Raw genomic sequence first — 18,354 nt, 5'->3', positions numbered from 1 at the left:
ATAAAGACGAACACCTAAATGTAAAGCAAAACATCTAGATGTAATCCAAACATCTAGAGGTAAAGCCTAACATCTAGAGGTGAAGCACAACATATAGAGGTATAACCCAACATCTAGAGATAAAGACCAACATCTAAATGTAAAGCAAAACATCTAGATGTAAAACCCTACATCTAGAGGTAAAGTCCAATATCTAGACCTAAAGACCAACATCTAGAGGTAAAACTCAACATCTAGTGGTAAAGCCCAACGTCTGGAGGTAAAGCCCAGATTCTAGAGAGAAGCCAAAAATCCAGATGGAAAACCCAAAATCTAGAGGTAAAGCCCAACATCTACAGGTAAATCCAGATATCTAGGGGTAAAGCCCAACATCTAGAGGAAAAGCCAAATATATAGATATAAAACCCAAAATCTAGAGGTAAAGCCCAATATCTAGACGTAAAGCCCAAAATCTAGATGAAAAGCACAACTTCTAGATCTAAAGATCAACATCTAGAGGTAAAGATCAATAGCTAGAGGTAAAATCCAACATCTAGAGATAAAGCCAGATATCTAGATGTAAAGCCCAACATCTGGAGGTAAAGCCCATCATCTAGTCCTACAGCCCAATGTCTGCAGGTAAAGCCCAACTTACAGAGGTGAAGGCAAACATCTAGATATAAAACCCCAAATCTAGAGGTAAAGCCCAACGTCTAGAGGAAAAGCCAAATATATATATATTTAAAACCCAAAATCTAGAGGTAAAGCCAGATATCTAGCGGTAAAGGCCAACATCTAGAGGAAAAGCCAAATATACAGATTTAAAACCAAAAATCTAGAGGTAAAGCCCAATATCAAGACGTAAAGGCCAAAATCTAGATGTAAAGCCCAACTTCTTGATCTAAAGCCCAAAATCTAGATGTAAAGCCCAAATTCTAGATCTAACGCCCAAAATCTAGAGATAAAGACCAATATCTAGAGGTAAAACCCAACATCTAGAGGTAAAGCCAGATATCTAGAGGTAAAGCCCAACATCTAGAGGAAAAGCAAAATATATAGATTTCAAACCCAAATTCTAGAGTTCAATCCCAACATCTAGATTTAAAACCCAAAGTCTAGATGTAAAGCTCAACTTCCAGATTTAAAGTCAAAAATCTAAAGGTAAATACCAATACCTAGAGGTAGAGCCCAAAATGTAGAGGTAAAGCCCAACATCTAGAGATAAAGCCAGATATATAGATCTAAACCCCAAAATCTAGAGGTAAAGCCCAATATCTAGACGTAAAGCCCAAAAGCTAGATGTAAAGCCCAACTTCTAGATCTAAAGCCCAAAATATAGATGTAAAGCCCACCTTCTAAATCTAAAGCCCAACATCTAGAGGTAAAGCCCAATATTTAGAGTTTAAGCCCATCATTTAGAGGTAAAGCCAGATATCTAGAGGTAAAGCCCAACTTCTAGAGGTAAAGCCCATCATCTAGTCCTACAGCCCAATGTCTGCAGGTAAAGCCCAACTTACAGAGGTGAAGGCAAACATCTAGATGTAAAACCCAAAATCTAGAGGTAAAGCCTAACATCTAGAGGAAAAGCCAAATATATAGATTTAAAACCCAAAATCTAGAGGTAAAGCCCAATATCTAGACCTAAAGCCCAAAATCTAGATGTAAAGCCCAACTTCTAGATCTAAAGCCCAAAATCTAGATGTAAAGCCCAAATTCTAGATCTAACACCCAAAATCTAGAGGTAAAGACCAATATCTAGAGGTAAAACTCAACAGCTAGAGGTAAAGCCAGATATCTAGAGGTAAAGCCCAAAATCTAGAGGAAAAGCAAAATATATAGATTTCAAACCCAAATTCTAGAGTTAAATCCCAACATCTAGAGGTAAAGCCCAACTTCCAGAGTTAAAGTCCAAAATCTAGAGGTAAACACCAATACAAAGAGTTAGAGCCCAAAATCTAGAGATAAAGCCCAATATCTAGAGGTAAAGCCCAACATCTAGAGGTAAAGCCAGATATCTAAGGGTAAAGCCCAACATGTAGAGGAAAAGCCAAATATATAGATTTAAAACCCAAAATCTAGAGGTAAAGCCCAATATCTAGACGTAAAGGCCAAAATCTAGATGTAAAGCCCAACTTCTTGATCTAAAGCCCAAAATCTAGAGATAAAGACCAATATCTAGAGGTAAAACCCAACATCGAGAGGTAAAGCCAGATATCTAGAGGTAAAGCCCAACATCTAGAGGAAAAGCAAAATATATAGATTTCAAACCCAAATTCTAGAGTTCAATCCCAACATCTAGAGGTAAAGCCCAACTTCCGGAGTTAAAGTCCAAAATCTAGAGGTAAACACCAATACCTAGAGTTAGAGCCCAAAATCTAGAGATAAAGGGCAACATCTAGAGATAAAGCCAGATATATAGATTTAAAATCCACAATCTGGAGGTAAAGCCCAACATCTAGAGCTAAAGCCCCAAATCTAGATGTAAAGCCCAATTGCTAGATCTAAAGCCAAATACTCTAGAGGTAAAGCCCAACATGTAGAGGTAAAGACTAAGATCTAGAGGTGAATTCCAATATCTATTGTTAAAGTCTGACACCTACAGTTAAAGCCAAACATCTAGATGTAAAACCCAACTTCTAGAGGTAAAGCCGAATATCTAGAGTTAAAGCGCATCCTTTAGAGTAAAGCCCAAAATCTAGAGTTAAAGCCCAACATCTAGAGGGAAAGCCCAGAATCTAGATGTAAAGCCTAACATCTAGAGGTGAATTCCAAAATCAAGTGTTAAGGCCTGACAACTACAGTTAAATCCAAGCATATAGATATAACCCCCAACTTCTAGAGGTAGGGCCCAACATCTAGAGGTAAAGCCCAACAGCTAGACTTAAAGCCGAACGTCTTGAGGTAAAGCCCAAAGTCTAGAGTTAAAGCCCAACATCTAGACGTAAAGCCAGATATCTGACGGTAAAGGCCAACATCTAGAGGAAAAGCCAAACATACAGATTTAAAACCCAAAATCTAGAGATAAAGACGAACACCTAAATGTAAAGCAAAACATCTAGATGTAATCCAAACATCTAGAGGTAAAGCCTAACATCTAGAGGTGAAGCACAACATATAGAGGTATAACCCAACATCTAGAGATAAAGACCAACATCTAAATGTAAAGCAAAACATCTAGATGTAAAACCCTACATCTAGAGGTAAAGTCCAATATCTAGACCTAAAGACCAACATCTAGAGGTAAAACTCAACATCTAGTGGTAAAGCCCAACGTCTGGAGGTAAAGCCCAGATTCTAGAGAGAAGCCAAAAATCCAGATGGAAAACCCAAAATCTAGAGGTAAAGCCCAACATCTACAGGTAAATCCAGATATCTAGGGGTAAAGCCCAACATCTAGAGGAAAAGCCAAATATATAGATATAAAACCCAAAATCTAGAGGTAAAGCCCAATATCTAGACGTAAAGCCCAAAATCTAGATGAAAAGCACAACTTCTAGATCTAAAGATCAACATCTAGAGGTAAAGATCAATAGCTAGAGGTAAAACCCAACATCTAGAGATAAAGCCAGATATCTAGATGTAAAGCCCAACATCTGGAGGTAAAGCCCATCATCTAGTCCTACAGCCCAATGTCTGCAGGTAAAGCCCAACTTACAGAGGTGAAGGCAAACATCTAGATATAAAACCCCAAATCTAGAGGTAAAGCCCAACGTCTAGAGGAAAAGCCAAATATATATATATTTAAAACCCAAAATCTAGAGGTAAAGCCAGATATCTAGCGGTAAAGGCCAACATCTAGAGGAAAAGCCAAATATATAGATTTAAAACCAAAAATCTAGAGGTAAAGCCCAATATCAAGACGTAAAGGCCAAAATCTAGATGTAAAGCCCAACTTCTTGATCTAAAGCCCAAAATCTAGATGTAAAGCCCAAATTCTAGATCTAACGCCCAAAATCTAGAGATAAAGACCAATATCTAGAGGTAAAACCCAACATCTAGAGGTAAAGCCAGATATCTAGAGGTAAAGCCCAACATCTAGAGGAAAAGCAAAATATATAGATTTCAAACCCAAATTCTAGAGTTCAATCCCAACATCTAGATTTAAAACCCAAAGTCTAGATGTAAAGCTCAACTTCCAGATTTAAAGTCAAAAATCTAAAGGTAAATACCAATACCTAGAGGTAGAGCCCAAAATGTAGAGGTAAAGCCCAACATCTAGAGATAAAGCCAGATATATAGATCTAAACCCCAAAATCTAGAGGTAAAGCCCAATATCTAGACGTAAAGCCCAAAAGCTAGATGTAAAGCCCAGCTTCTAGATCTAAAGCCCAAAATATAGATGTAAAGCCCAACTTCTAAATCTAAAGCCCAACATCTAGAGGTAAAGCCCAATATTTAGAGTTTAAGCCCATCATTTAGAGGTAAAGCCAGATATCTAGAGGTAAAGCCCAACTTCTAGAGGTAAAGCCCATCATCTAGTCCTACAGCCCAATGTCTGCAGGTAAAGCCCAACTTACAGAGGTGAAGGCAAACATCTAGATGTAAAACCCAAAATCTAGAGGTAAAGCCTAACATCTAGAGGAAAAGCCAAATATATAGATTTAAAACCCAAAATCTAGAGGTAAAGCCCAATATCTAGACCTAAAGCCCAAAATCTAGATGTAAAGCCCAACTTCTAGATCTAAAGCCCAAAATCTAGATGTAAAGCCCAAATTCTAGATCTAACACCCAAAATCTAGAGGTAAAGACCAATATCTAGAGGTAAAACTCAACAGCTAGAGGTAAAGCCAGATATCTAGAGGTAAAGCCCAAAATCTAGAGGAAAAGCAAAATATATAGATTTCAAACCCAAATTCTAGAGTTAAATCCCAACATCTAGAGGTAAAGCCCAACTTCCAGAGTTAAAGTCCAAAATCTAGAGGTAAACACCAATACAAAGAGTTAGAGCCCAAAATCTAGAGATAAAGCCCAATATCTAGAGGTAAAGCCCAACATCTAGAGGTAAAGCCAGATATCTAAGGGTAAAGCCCAACATCTAGAGGAAAAGCCAAATATATAGATTTAAAACCCAAAATCTAGAGGTAAAGCCCAATATCTAGACGTAAAGGCCAAAATCTAGATGTAAAGCCCAACTTCTTGATCTAAAGCCCAAAATCTAGAGATAAAGACCAATATCTAGAGGTAAAACCCAACATCGAGAGGTAAAGCCAGATATCTAGAGGTAAAGCCCAACATCTAGAGGAAAAGCAAAATATATAGATTTCAAACCCAAATTCTAGAGTTAAATCCCAACATCTAGAGGTAAATCCCAAAGTCTAGATGTAAAGCTCAACTTCTAGATTTAAAGTCAAAAATCTAAATGTAAATACCAATACCTAGAGGTAGAGCCCAAAATCTAGAGATAAAGCCCAACATCTAGAGATAAAGCCAGATATATAGATCTAAAATCCAAAATCTAGAGGTGAAGCCCAATATCTAGACGTAAAGCCCAAAATCTAGATGTAAAGCCCAACTTCTAAATCTAAAGCCCAACATCTAGAGGTAAAGCCCAATATTTAGAGGTAAAACCCAACATCTGGAGTTAAAGCCAGATATCTAGAGGTAAAGCCCAACATCTAGAGGAAAAGCCAAATATATAGATTTCAAACCCAAATTCTAGAGTTAAATGCCAACATCTAGAGGTAAAGACCAATAGCTAGAGGTAAAACCCAACATCTAGAGGTAAAGCCAGATATCTAGAGGTAAAGCCCAACATCCAGAGGAAAAGCCAAATATATAGATTTCAAACCCACATTCTAGAGTTAAATCCCAACATCTAGAGGTAAAGACCAATAGCTAGAGATAAAACCCAACATCTAGAGGTAAAGCCAGATATCTAGAGGTAAAGCCCAACGTCTGGAGGTAAAGCCCATCATCTAGTCCTACAGCCCAATGTCTGCAGGTAAAGCCCAACTTACAGAGGTGAAGGCAAACATCTAGATGTAAACCCCAAAATCTAGAGGTAAAGCCCAATATCTAGACGTAAAGCCCAAAGTCTAGATGTAAAGCCCAACTTCTAGATCTAAAGCCCAAAATCTAGATGTAAAGCCCGACTTCTAAATCTAAAGCCCAACATCTAGAGGTAAAGCCCAATATTTAGAGTTTAAGCACATCATTTATAGGTAAAGCCCAAAATCTAGATGTAAAGCCCAACTTCTAGAGGTAAAGCCCATCATCTAGTCCTACAGCCCAATGTCTGCAGGTAAAGCACATCTTACAGAGGTGAAGGCAAACATCTAGATGTAAAACCCAAAATCTAGAGGTAAAGCCCAACATCTAGAGGAAAAGCCAAATATATAGATTTAAAACCCAAAATCTAGAGGTAAAGCGCAATATCTAGACCTAAAGCCCAAAATCTAGATGTAAAGCCCAAATTCTAGATCTAACACCCAAAATCTAGAGGTAAAGACCAATATCTAGTGGTAAAACCCAAGATCTAGAGGTAAAGCCAGATATCTAGAGGTAAAGCCCAACATCTAGAGGAAAAGCAAAATATATAGATTTCAAACCCAAATTCTAGAGTTCAATCCCAACATCTAGATGTAAAGCCCAACTTCCAGAGTTAAAGTCCAAAATCTAGAGGTAAACACCAATACCTAGAGTTAGAGCCCAAAATCTAGAAATAAAGCCCAACATCTAGAGATAAAGCCAGATATATAGATTTAAAATCCACAATCTGGAGGTAAAGCCCAACATCTAGAGCTAAAGCCCCAAATCTAGATGTAAAGCCCAATTGCTAGATCTAAAGCCAAATAATCTAGAGGTAAAGCCCAACATGTAGAGGTAAAGACTAAGATCTAGAGGTGAATTCCAATATCTAGTGTTAAAGCCTGACATCTACAGTTAAAGCCAAACATCTAGATGTAAAACCCAACTTCTAGAGGTAAAGCCGAATATCTAGAGTTAAAGCGCATCCTTTAGAGTAAAGCCCAAAATCTAGAGTTAAAACCCAACATCTAGAGGGAAAGCCCAGAATCTAGATGTAAAGCCTAACATCTAGAGGTGAATTACAAAATCAAGTGTTAAGGCCTGACATCTACAGTTAAATCCAACCATATAGATATAACCCCCAACTTCTAGAGGTAAGGCCCAAAATCTAGAGGTAAAGCCCAGCTTCCAGGTTAAAGTCCAAAATCTAGAGGTAAACACCAATACCTAGAGTTAGAGCCCAAAATCTAGAGATATGCCAAATATATAGATTTAAAACCCAAAATCTAGAGATAAAGCCGAACATCTGAATGTAAAGCAAAACATCTAGATGTAATCCAAACATCTAGAGGTAAAGCCTAACATCTAGAGGTGAAGCACAACATATAGAGGTATAGCCCAACATCTAGAGATAAAGACCAACATCTAAGTATAAAGCAAAACATCTAGATGTAAAACCCTACATCTAGAGGTAAAGTCCAATATCTAGACCTAAAGACCAACATCTAGAGGTAAAACCCAACATCTAGTGGTAAAGCCCAACGTCTGGAGGTAAAGCCCAGATTCTAGAGAGAAGCCAAAAATCCAGATGGAAAACCCAAAATCTAGAGGTAAAGCCCAACATCTACAGGTAAATCCAGATATCTAGGGGTAAAGCCCAACATCTAGAGGAAAAGCCAAATATATAGATATAAACCCCAAAATCTAGAGGTAAAGCCCAATATCTAGACGTAAAGCCCAAAATCTAGATGAAAACCACAACTTCTAGATATAAAGCCCAACATCTAGAGGTAAAGACCAATAGCTAGAGGTAAAACCCAACATCTAGAGGTAAAGCCAGATATCTAGAGGTAAAGCCCAACGTCTGGAGGTAAAGCCCATCGTCTAGTCCTACAGCCCAATGTCTACAGGTAAAGCCCAACTTACAGAGGTGAAGGCAAACATCTAGATGTAAAACCCCAAAATCTAGAGGTAAAGCCCAATATCTAGACGTAAAGCCCAAAATCTAGATGTAAAGCCCAGCTTCTAGAGCTAAAGCCCAAAATCTAGATGTAAAGCCCAAATTCTAGATCTAACACCCAAAATCTAGAGGTAAAGACCAATATCTAGAGGTAAAACCCAACATCTAGAGGTAAAGCCAGATATCTAGAGGTAAAGCCCAACATCTAGAGGAAAAGCAAAATATATAGATTTCAAACCCAAATTCTAGAGTTAAATCCCAACATCTAGGGGTAAACCCCAACTTCCAGAGTTAAAGTCCAAAATCTAGAGGTAAACACCAATACCTAGAGTTAGAGCCCAAAATCTAGAGATATGCCAAATATATAGATTTAAAACCCAAAATCTAGAGATAAAGCCGAACATCTAAATGTAAAGCAAAACGTCTAGATGTAATCCAAACATCTAGAGGTAAAGCCTAACATCTAGAGGTGAAGCACAACATATAGAGGTATAACCCAACATCTAGAGATAAAGACCAACATCTAAATGTAAAGCAAAACATCTAGATGTAAAACCCTACATCTAGAGGTAAAGTCCAATATCTAGACCTAAAGACCAACATCTAGAGGTAAAACCCAACATGTAGTGGTAAAGCCCAACGTCTGGAGGTAAAGCCCAGATTCTAGAGAGAAGCCAAAAATTCAGATGGAAAACCCAAAATCTACAGGTAAAGCCCAACATCTACAGGTAAGTCCAGATATCTAGGGGTAAAGCCCAACATCTAGAGGAAAAGCCAAATATATAGATATAAAACCCAAAATCTAGAGGTAAAGCCCAATATCTAGACGTAAAGCCCAAAATCTAGATGAAAAGCACAACTTCTAGATCTAAAGCCCAACATCTAGAGGTAAAGACCAATATCTAGAGGTAAATCCCAAAGTCTAGATGTAAAGCTCAACTTCCAGATTTAAAGTCAAAAATCTAAATGTAAATACCAATACCTAGAGGTAGAGCCCAAAATGTAGAGGTAAAGCCCAATATCTAGAGATAAAGCCAGATATATAGATCTAAAGCCCAAAATCTAGAGGTAAAGCCCATTATCTAGACGTAAAGCCCAAAGTCTAGATGTAAAGCCCAACTTCTAGATCTAAAGCCCAAAATCTAGATGTAAAGCCCAAATTCTAGATCTAACACCCAAAATCTAGAGGTAAAGACCAATATCTAGAGGTAAAACCCAACATCTACAGGTAAAGCCAGATATCTAGAGGTAAAGCCCAACATCTAGAGGAAAAGCAAAATATATAGATTTCAAACCCAAATTCTAGAGTTCAATCCCAACATCTAGAGGTAAAGCCCAACTTCCAGAGTTAAAGTCCAAAGTCTAGAGGTAAACACCAATACCTAGAGTTAGAGCCCAAAATCTAGAGATAAAGTCCAACTTCTAGAGATAAAGCCAGATATATAGATTTAAAATCCAAAATCTGGAGGTAAAGCCCAACATCTAGAGCTAAAGCCCCAAATCTAGATGTAAAGCCCAATTGCTAGATCTAAAGCCAAATACCCTAGAGGTAAAGCCCAACATGTAGAGGTAAAGACTAAGATCTAGAGGTGAATTCCAATATCTAGTGTTAAAGGCCGACACCTACAGTTAAAGCCAAACATCTAGATGTAAAACCCAACTTCTAGAGGTAAAGCCGAATATCTAGAGTTAAAGCACATCCTTTAGAGTAAAGCCCAAAATCTAGAGTTAAAGCCCAACATCTAGAGGGAAAGCCCAGAATATAGATGTAAAGCCTAACATCTAGAGGTGAATTCCAAAATCAAGTGTTAAGGCCTGACATCTACAGTTAAATCCAACCATATAGATATAACCCCCAAATTCTAGAGGTAAGGCCCAAAATCTAGAGGTAAAGCCCAACAGCTAGAGTTAAAGCCGAACGTCTTGAGGTAAAGCCCAAAGTCTAGAGTTATAGCCCAACTTCTAGAGGTAAAGCCCAACATCTAGAGGTAAAGCCAGATATCTGACGGTAAAGCCCAACATCTAGAGGAAAAGCCAAATATATAGATTTAAAACCCAAAATCTAGAGATAAAGCCGAACATCTAAATGTAAAGCAAAACATCTAGATGTAATCCAAACATCTAGAGGTAAAGCCTAACATCTAGAGGTGAAGCACAACATATATAGGTATAACCCAACATCAAGAGATAAAGACCAACATCTAAATGTAAAGCAAAACATCTAGATGTAAAACCCTACATCTAGAGGTAAAGTCCAATAGCTAGACCTAAAGACCAACATCTAGAGGTAAAACCCAACATCTAGTGGTAAAGCCCAACATCTGGAGGTAAAGTCCAGATTCTAGAGAGAAGCCAAAAATCCAGATGGAAAACCCAAAATCTAGAGGTAAAGCCCAACATCTAGAGGTAAAGCCAGATATCTAGGGGTAAAGGCCAACATCTAGAGGAAAAGCCAAATATATAGATTTAAAACCCAAAATCTAGAGGTAAAACCCAATATCAAGACGTAAAGGCCAAAATCTAGATGTAAAGCCCAACTTCTAGATCTAAAGCCCAACATCTAGAGGTAAAGACCAATAGCTAGAGGTAAAACCCAACATCTAGAGGTAAAGCCAGATATCTAGAGGTAAAGCCCAACATCTGGAGGTAAAGCCCATCATCTATTCCTACAGACCAATGTCTGCAGGTAAAGCCCAACTTACAGAGGTGAAGGCAAACATCTAGATGTAAAACCCCAAATCTAGAGGTAAAGCCCAACATCTAGAGGAAAAGCCAAATATATATATATTTAAAACCCAAAATCTAGAGGTAAAGCCCAACATTTAGAGGTAAAGCCAGATATCTAGGGGTAAAGCCCAACATCTAGAGGAAAAGTCAAATATATAGATTTAAAACCCAAAATCTAGAGGTAAAGCCCAATATCTAGACGTAAAGCCCAAAATCTAGATGTAAAGCCCAGCTTCTAGATCTAAAGCCCAAAATCTAGATGTAAAACACAAATTCTAGATCTAACACCCAAAATCTAGAGGTAAAGACCAATATCTAGAGGTAAAACCCAACATCTAGAGGTAAAGCCAGATATCTAGAGGTAAAGCCCAACATCTAGAGGAAAAGCAAAATATATAGATTTCAAACCCAAATTCTAGAGTTAAATCCCAACATCTAGGGGTAAACCCCAACTTCCAGAGTTAAAGTCCAAAATCTAGAGGTAAACACCAATACCTAGAGTTAGAGCCCAAAATCTAGAGATATGCCAAATATATAGTTTTAAAAACCAAAATCTAGAGATAAAGCCGAACATCTAAATGTAAAGCAAAACGTCTAGATGTAATCCAAACATCTAGAGGTAAAGCCTAACATCTAGAGGTGAAGCACAACATATAGAGGTATAACCCAACATCTAGAGATAAAGACCAACATCTAAATGTAAAGCAAAACATCTAGATGTAAAACCCTACATCTGGAGGTAAAGTCCAATATCTAGACCTAAAGACCAACATCTAGAGGTAAAACCCAACATCTAGAGGTAAATCCAGATATCTAGAGGTAAAGCCCAACATCTAGAAGAAAAGCAAAATATATAGATTTCAAACCCAAATTCTAGAGTTAAATCCCAACATCTAGGGGTAAACCCCAACTTCCAGAGTTAAAGTCCAAAATCTAGAGGTAAACACCAATACCTAGAGTTAGAGCCCAAAATCTAGAGATATGCCAAATATATAGATTTAAAACCCAAAATCTAGAGATAAAGCCGAACATCTAAATGTAAAGCAAAACGTCTAGATGTAATCCAAACATCTAGAGGTAAAGCCTAACATCTAGAGGTGAAGCACAACATATAGAGGTATAACCCAACATCTAGAGATAAAGACCAACATCTAAATGTAAAGCAAAACATCTAGATGTAAAACCCTACATCTAGAGGTAAAGTCCAATATCTAGACCTAAAGACCAACATCTAGAGGTAAAACCCAACATGTAGTGGTAAAGCCCAACGTCTGGAGGTAAAGCCCAGATTCTAGAGAGAAGCCAAAAATTCAGATGGAAAACCCAAAATCTACAGGTAAAGCCCAACATCTACAGGTAAGTCCAGATATCTAGGGGTAAAGCCCAACATCTAGAGGAAAAGCCAAATATATAGATATAAAACCCAAAATCTAGAGGTAAAGCCCAATATCTAGACGTAAAGCCCAAAATCTAGATGAAAAGCACAACTTCTAGATCTAAAGCCCAACATCTAGAGGTAAAGACCAATATCTAGAGGTAAATCCCAAAGTCTAGATGTAAAGCTCAACTTCCAGATTTAAAGTCAAAAATCTAAATGTAAATACCAATACCTAGAGGTAGAGCCCAAAATGTAGAGGTAAAGCCCAATATCTAGAGATAAAGCCAGATATATAGATCTAAAGCCCAAAATCTAGAGGTGAAGCCTAATATCCAGACGTAAAGCCCAAAATCTAGATGTAAAGCCCAACTTCTAGAGGTAAAGCCCATCATCTAGTCCTATAGCCCAATGTCTGCAGGTAAAGCCCAACTTACAGAGGTGAAGGCAAACATCTAGATGTAAAACCCAAAATCTAGAGGTAAAGCCCAACATCTAGAGGAAAAGCCAAATATATAGATTTAAAACCCAAAATCTAGAGGTAAAGCCCATTATCTAGACGTAAAGCCCAAAGTCTAGATGTAAAGCCCAACTTCTAGATCTAAAGCCCAAAATCTAGATGTAAAGCCCAAATTCTAGATCTAACACCCAAAATCTAGAGGTAAAGACCAATATCTAGAGGTAAAACCCAACATCTACAGGTAAAGCCAGATATCTAGAGGTAAAGCCCAACATCTAGAGGAAAAGCAAAATATATAGATTTCAAACCCAAATTCTAGAGTTCAATCCCAACATCTAGAGGTAAAGCCCAACTTCCAGAGTTAAAGTCCAAAGTCTAGAGGTAAACACCAATACCTAGAGTTAGAGCCCAAAATCTAGAGATAAAGTCCAACTTCTAGAGATAAAGCCAGATATATAGATTTAAAATCCAAAATCTGGAGGTAAAGCCCAACATCTAGAGCTAAAGCCCCAAATCTAGATGTAAAGCCCAATTGCTAGATCTAAAGCCAAATACTCTAGAGGTAAAGCCCAACATGTAGAGGTAAAGACTAAGATCTAGAGGTGAATTCCAATATCTAGTGTTAAAGGCCGACACCTACAGTTAAAGCCAAACATCTAGATGTAAAACCCAACTTCTAGAGGTAAAGCCGAATATCTAGAGTTAAAGCACATCCTTTAGAGTAAAGCCCAAAATCTAGAGTTAAAGCCCAACATCTAGAGGGAAAGCCCAGAATATAGATGTAAAGCCTAACATCTAGAGGTGAATTCCAAAATCAAGTGTTAAGGCCTGACATCTACAGTTAAATCCAACCATATAGATATAACCCCCAAATTCTAGAGGTAAGGCCCAAAATCTAGAGGTAAAGCCCAACAGCTAGAGTTAAAGCCGAACGTCTTGAGGTAAAGCCCAAAGTCTAGAGTTATAGCCCAACTTCTAGAGGTAAAGCCCAACATCTAGAGGTAAAGCCAGATATCTGACGGTAAAGCCCAACATCTAGAGGAAAAGCCAAATATATAGATTTAAAACCCAAAATCTAGAGATAAAGCCGAACATCTAAATGTAAAGCAAAACATCTAGATGTAATCCAAACATCTAGAGGTAAAGCCTAACATCTAGAGGTGAAGCACAACATATAGAGGTATAACCCAACATCAAGAGATAAAGACCAACATCTAAATGTAAAGCAAAACATCTAGATGTAAAACCCTACATCTAGAGGTAAAGTCCAATAGCTAGACCTAAAGACCAACATCTAGAGGTAAAACCCAACATCTAGTGGTAAAGCCCAACATCTGGAGGTAAAGTCCAGATTCTAGAGAGAAGCCAAAAATCCAGATGGAAAACCCAAAATCTAGAGGTAAAGCCCAACATCTAGAGGTAAAGCCAGATATCTAGGGGTAAAGGCCAACATCTAGAGGAAAAGCCAAATATATAGATTTAAAACCCAAAATCTAGAGGTAAAACCCAATATCAAGACGTAAAGGCCAAAATCTAGATGTAAAGCCCAACTTCTAGATCTAAAGCCCAACATCTAGAGGTAAAGACCAATAGCTAGAGGTAAAACCCAACATCTAGAGGTAAAGCCAGATATCTAGAGGTAAAGCCCAACATCTGGAGGTAAAGCCCATCATCTATTCCTACAGACCAATGTCTGCAGGTAAAGCCCAACTTACAGAGGTGAAGGCAAACATCTAGATGTAAAACCCCAAATCTAGAGGTAAAGCCCAACATCTAGAGGAAAAGCCAAATATATATATATTTAAAACCCAAAATCTAGAGGTAAAGCCCAACATTTAGAGGTAAAGCCAGATATCTAGGGGTAAAGCCCAACATCTAGAGGAAAAGTCAAATATATAGATTTAAAACCCAAAATCTAGAGGTAAAGCCCAATATCTAGACGTAAAGCCCAAAATCTAGATGTAAAGCCCAGCTTCTAGATCTAAAGCCCAAAATCTAGATGTAAAACACAAATTCTAGATCTAACACCCAAAATCTAGAGGTAAAGACCAATATCTAGAGGTAAAACCCAACATCTAGAGGTAAAGCCAGATATCTAGAGGTAAAGCCCAACATCTAGAGGAAAAGCAAAATATATAGATTTCAAACCCAAATTCTAGAGTTAAATCCCAACATCTAGGGGTAAACCCCAACTTCCAGAGTTAAAGTCCAAAATCTAGAGGTAAACACCAATACCTAGAGTTAGAGCCCAAAATCTAGAGATATGCCAAATATATAGTTTAAAAACCAAAATCTAGAGATAAAGCCGAACATCTAAATGTAAAGCAAAACGTCTAGATGTAATCCAAACATCTAGAGGTAAAGCCTAACATCTAGAGGTGAAGCACAACATATAGAGGTATAACCCAACATCTAGAGATAAAGACCAACATCTAAATGTAAAGCAAAACATCTAGATGTAAAACCCTACATCTGGAGGTAAAGTCCAATATCTAGACCTAAAGACCAACATCTAGAGGTAAAACCCAACATCTAGAGGTAAATCCAGATATCTAGAGGTAAAGCCCAACATCTAGAAGAAAAGCAAAATATATAGATTTCAAACCCAAATTCTAGAGTTAAATCCCAACATCTAGGGGTAAACCCCAACTTCCAGAGTTAAAGTCCAAAATCTAGAGGTAAACACCAATACCTAGAGTTAGAGCCCAAAATCTAGAGATAAAGCCCAACATCTAGAGATAAAGTCAGATATATAGATTTAAAATCCACAATCTGGAGGTAAAGCCCAACATCTAGAGCTAAAGCCCCAAATCTAGATGTAAAGCCCAATTGCTAGATCTAAAGCCAAATACTCTAGAGGTAAAGCCCAACATGTAGAGGTAAAGACTAAGATCTAGAGGTGAATTCCAATATCTAGTGTTAAAGGCCGACACCTACAGTTAAAACCAAACATCTAGATGTACAACCCAACTTCTAGAGGTAAAGCCGAATATCTAGAGTTAAAGCGCATCCTTTCGATTACAGCCCAAAATCTAGAGTGTAAGCCCAACGTCTAGAGGGAAAGCCCAGAATCTAGATGTAAAGCCTAACATCTAGAGGTGAATTCCAAAATCAAGTGTTAAGGCCTGACATCTACAGTTAAATCCAAGCATATAGATATAACCCCCAACTTCTAGAGGTAGGGCCCAACATCTAGAGGTAAAGCCCAACAGCTAGAGTTAAAGCCGAACGTCTTGAGGTAAAGCCCAAAGTCTAGAGTTAAAGCCCAACTTCTAGAGGTAAAGCCCAACATCTAGACGTAAAGCCAGATATCTGACGGTAAAGCCCAACATCTAGAGGAAAAGCCAAACATATAGATTTAAAACCCAAAATCTAGAGATAAAGACGAACACCTAAATGTAAAGCAAAAACATCTAGATGTAATCCAAACATCTAGAGGTAAAGCCTAACATCTAGAGGTGAAGCACAACATATAGAGGTATAACCCAACATCTAGAGATAAAGACCAACATCTAAATGTAAAGCAAAACATCTAGATGTAAAACCCTACATCTAGAGGTAAAGTCCAATATCTAGACCTAAAGACCAACATCTAGAGGTAAAACTCAACATCTAGTGGTAAAGCCCAACGTCTGGAGGTAAAGCCCAGATTCTAGAGAGAAGCCAAAAATCCAGATGGAAAACCCAAAATCTAGAGGTAAAGCCCAACATCTACAGGTAAATCCAGATATCTAGGGGTAAAGCCCAACATCTAGAGGAAAAGCCAAATATATAGATATAAAACCCAAAATCTAGAGGTAAAGCCCAATATCTAGACGTAAAGCCCAAAATCTAGATGAAAAGCACAACTTCTAGATCTAAAGATCAACATCTAGAGGTAAAGATCAATAGCTAGAGGTAAAACCCAACATCTAGAGATAAAGCCAGATATCTAGATGTAAAGCCCAAAATCTGGAGGTAAAGCCCATCATCTAGTCCTACAGCCCAATGTCTGCAGGTAAAGCTCAACCTACAGAGGTGAAGGCAAACATCTAGATGTAAAACCCAAAATCTAGAGGTAAAGACCAATATCTAGACGTAAAGTCAAAATCTAGATGTAAAGACAGATATCTACAGGTAAAGCCCAACATCTAGAGGAAAAGCCAAATATATAGATTTAAAACCCAAAATCTAGAGGTAAAGCCCAATATCTAGACGTAAAGCCCAAAATCTGGATGTAAAGCCCAACTTCCAGATCGAAAGCCCAACTTGTAGATCTAAAGCCCAAATTCTAGATCTAAAACCAAAATCTAGAGGTAAAGACCAATATCTAGTGGTAAAACCCAACATCTAGAGGTAAAGCCAGATATCTAGAGGTAAAGCCCAACATCTAGAGGAAAAGCAAAATATATAGATTTCAAACCCAAATTCTAGAGTTCAATCCCAACATCTAGAGGTAAAGCCCAACTTCCGGAGTTAAAGTCCAAAATCTAGAGGTAAACACCAATACCTATAGTTAGAGCCCAAAATCTAGAGATAAAGGGCAACATCTAGAGATAAAGCCAGATATATAGATTTAAAATCCACAATCTGGAGGTAAAGCCCAACATCTAGAGCTAAAGCCCCAAATCTAGATGTAAAGCCCAATTGCTAGATCTAAAGCCAAATACTCTAGAGGTAAAGCCCAACATATAGAGGTAAAGACTAAGATCTAGAGGTGAATTCCAATATCTATTGTTAAAGTCTGACACCTACAGTTAAAGCCAAACATCTAGATGTAAAACCCAACTTCTAGAGGTAAAGCCGAATATCTAGAGTTAAAGCGCATCCTTTAGAGTAAAGCCCAAAATCTAGAGTTAAAGCCCAACATCTAGAGGGAAAGCCCAGAATCTAGATGTAAAGCCTAACATCTAGAGGTGAATTCCAAAATCAAGTGTTAAGGCCTGACAACTACAGTTAAATCCAAGCATATAGATATAACCCCCAACTTCTAGAGGTAGGGCCCAACATCTAGAGGTAAAGCCCAACAGCTAGAGTTAAAGCCGAACGTCTTGAGGTAAAGCCCAAAGTCTAGAGTTAAAGCCCAACTTCTAGAGGTAAAGCCAACATCTAGACGTAAAGCCAGATATCTGACGGTAAAGGCCAACATCTAGAGGAAAAGCCAAACATATAGATTTAAAACCCAAAATCTAGAGATAAAGACGAACACCTAAATGTAAAGCAAAACATCTAGATGTAATCCAAACATCTAGAGGTAAAGCCTAACATCTAGAGGTGAAGCACAACATATAGAGGTATAACCCAACATCTAGAGATAAAGACCAACATCTAAATGTAAAGCAAAACATCTAGATGTAAAACCCTACATCTAGAGGTAAAGTCCAATATCTAGACCTAAAGACCAACATCTAGAGGTAAAACTCAACATCTAGTGGTAAAGCCCAACGTCTGGAGGTAAAGCCCAGATACTAGAGAGAAGCCAAAAATCCAGATGGAAAACCCAAAATCTAGAGGTAAAGCCCAACATCTACAGGTAAATCCAGATATCTAGGGGTAAAGCCCAACATCTAGAGGAAAAGCCAAATATATAGATATAAAACCCAAAATCTAGAGGTAAAGCCCAATATCTAGACGTAAAGCCCAAAATCTAGATGAAAAGCACAACTTCTAGATCTAAAGATCAACATCTAGAGGTAAAGATCAATAACTAGAGGTAAAACCCAACATCTAGAGATAAAGCCAGATATCTAGATGTAAAGCCCAACATCTGGAGGTAAAGCCCATCATCTAGTCCTACAGCCCAATGTCTGCAGGTAAAGCCCAACTTACAGAGGTGAAGGCAAACATCTAGATATAAAACCCCAAATCTAGAGGTAAAGCCCAACGTCTAGAGGAAAAGCCAAATAT

Source organism: Leptosomus discolor, unplaced genomic scaffold (assembly GCF_034619465.1).
Source record: "Leptosomus discolor isolate bLepDis1 unplaced genomic scaffold, bLepDis1.hap2 HAP2_SCAFFOLD_31, whole genome shotgun sequence".
Taxonomy (NCBI): domain Eukaryota; kingdom Metazoa; phylum Chordata; class Aves; order Leptosomiformes; family Leptosomidae; genus Leptosomus; species Leptosomus discolor.
Note: the sequence above shows the minus strand (reverse complement) of the source record.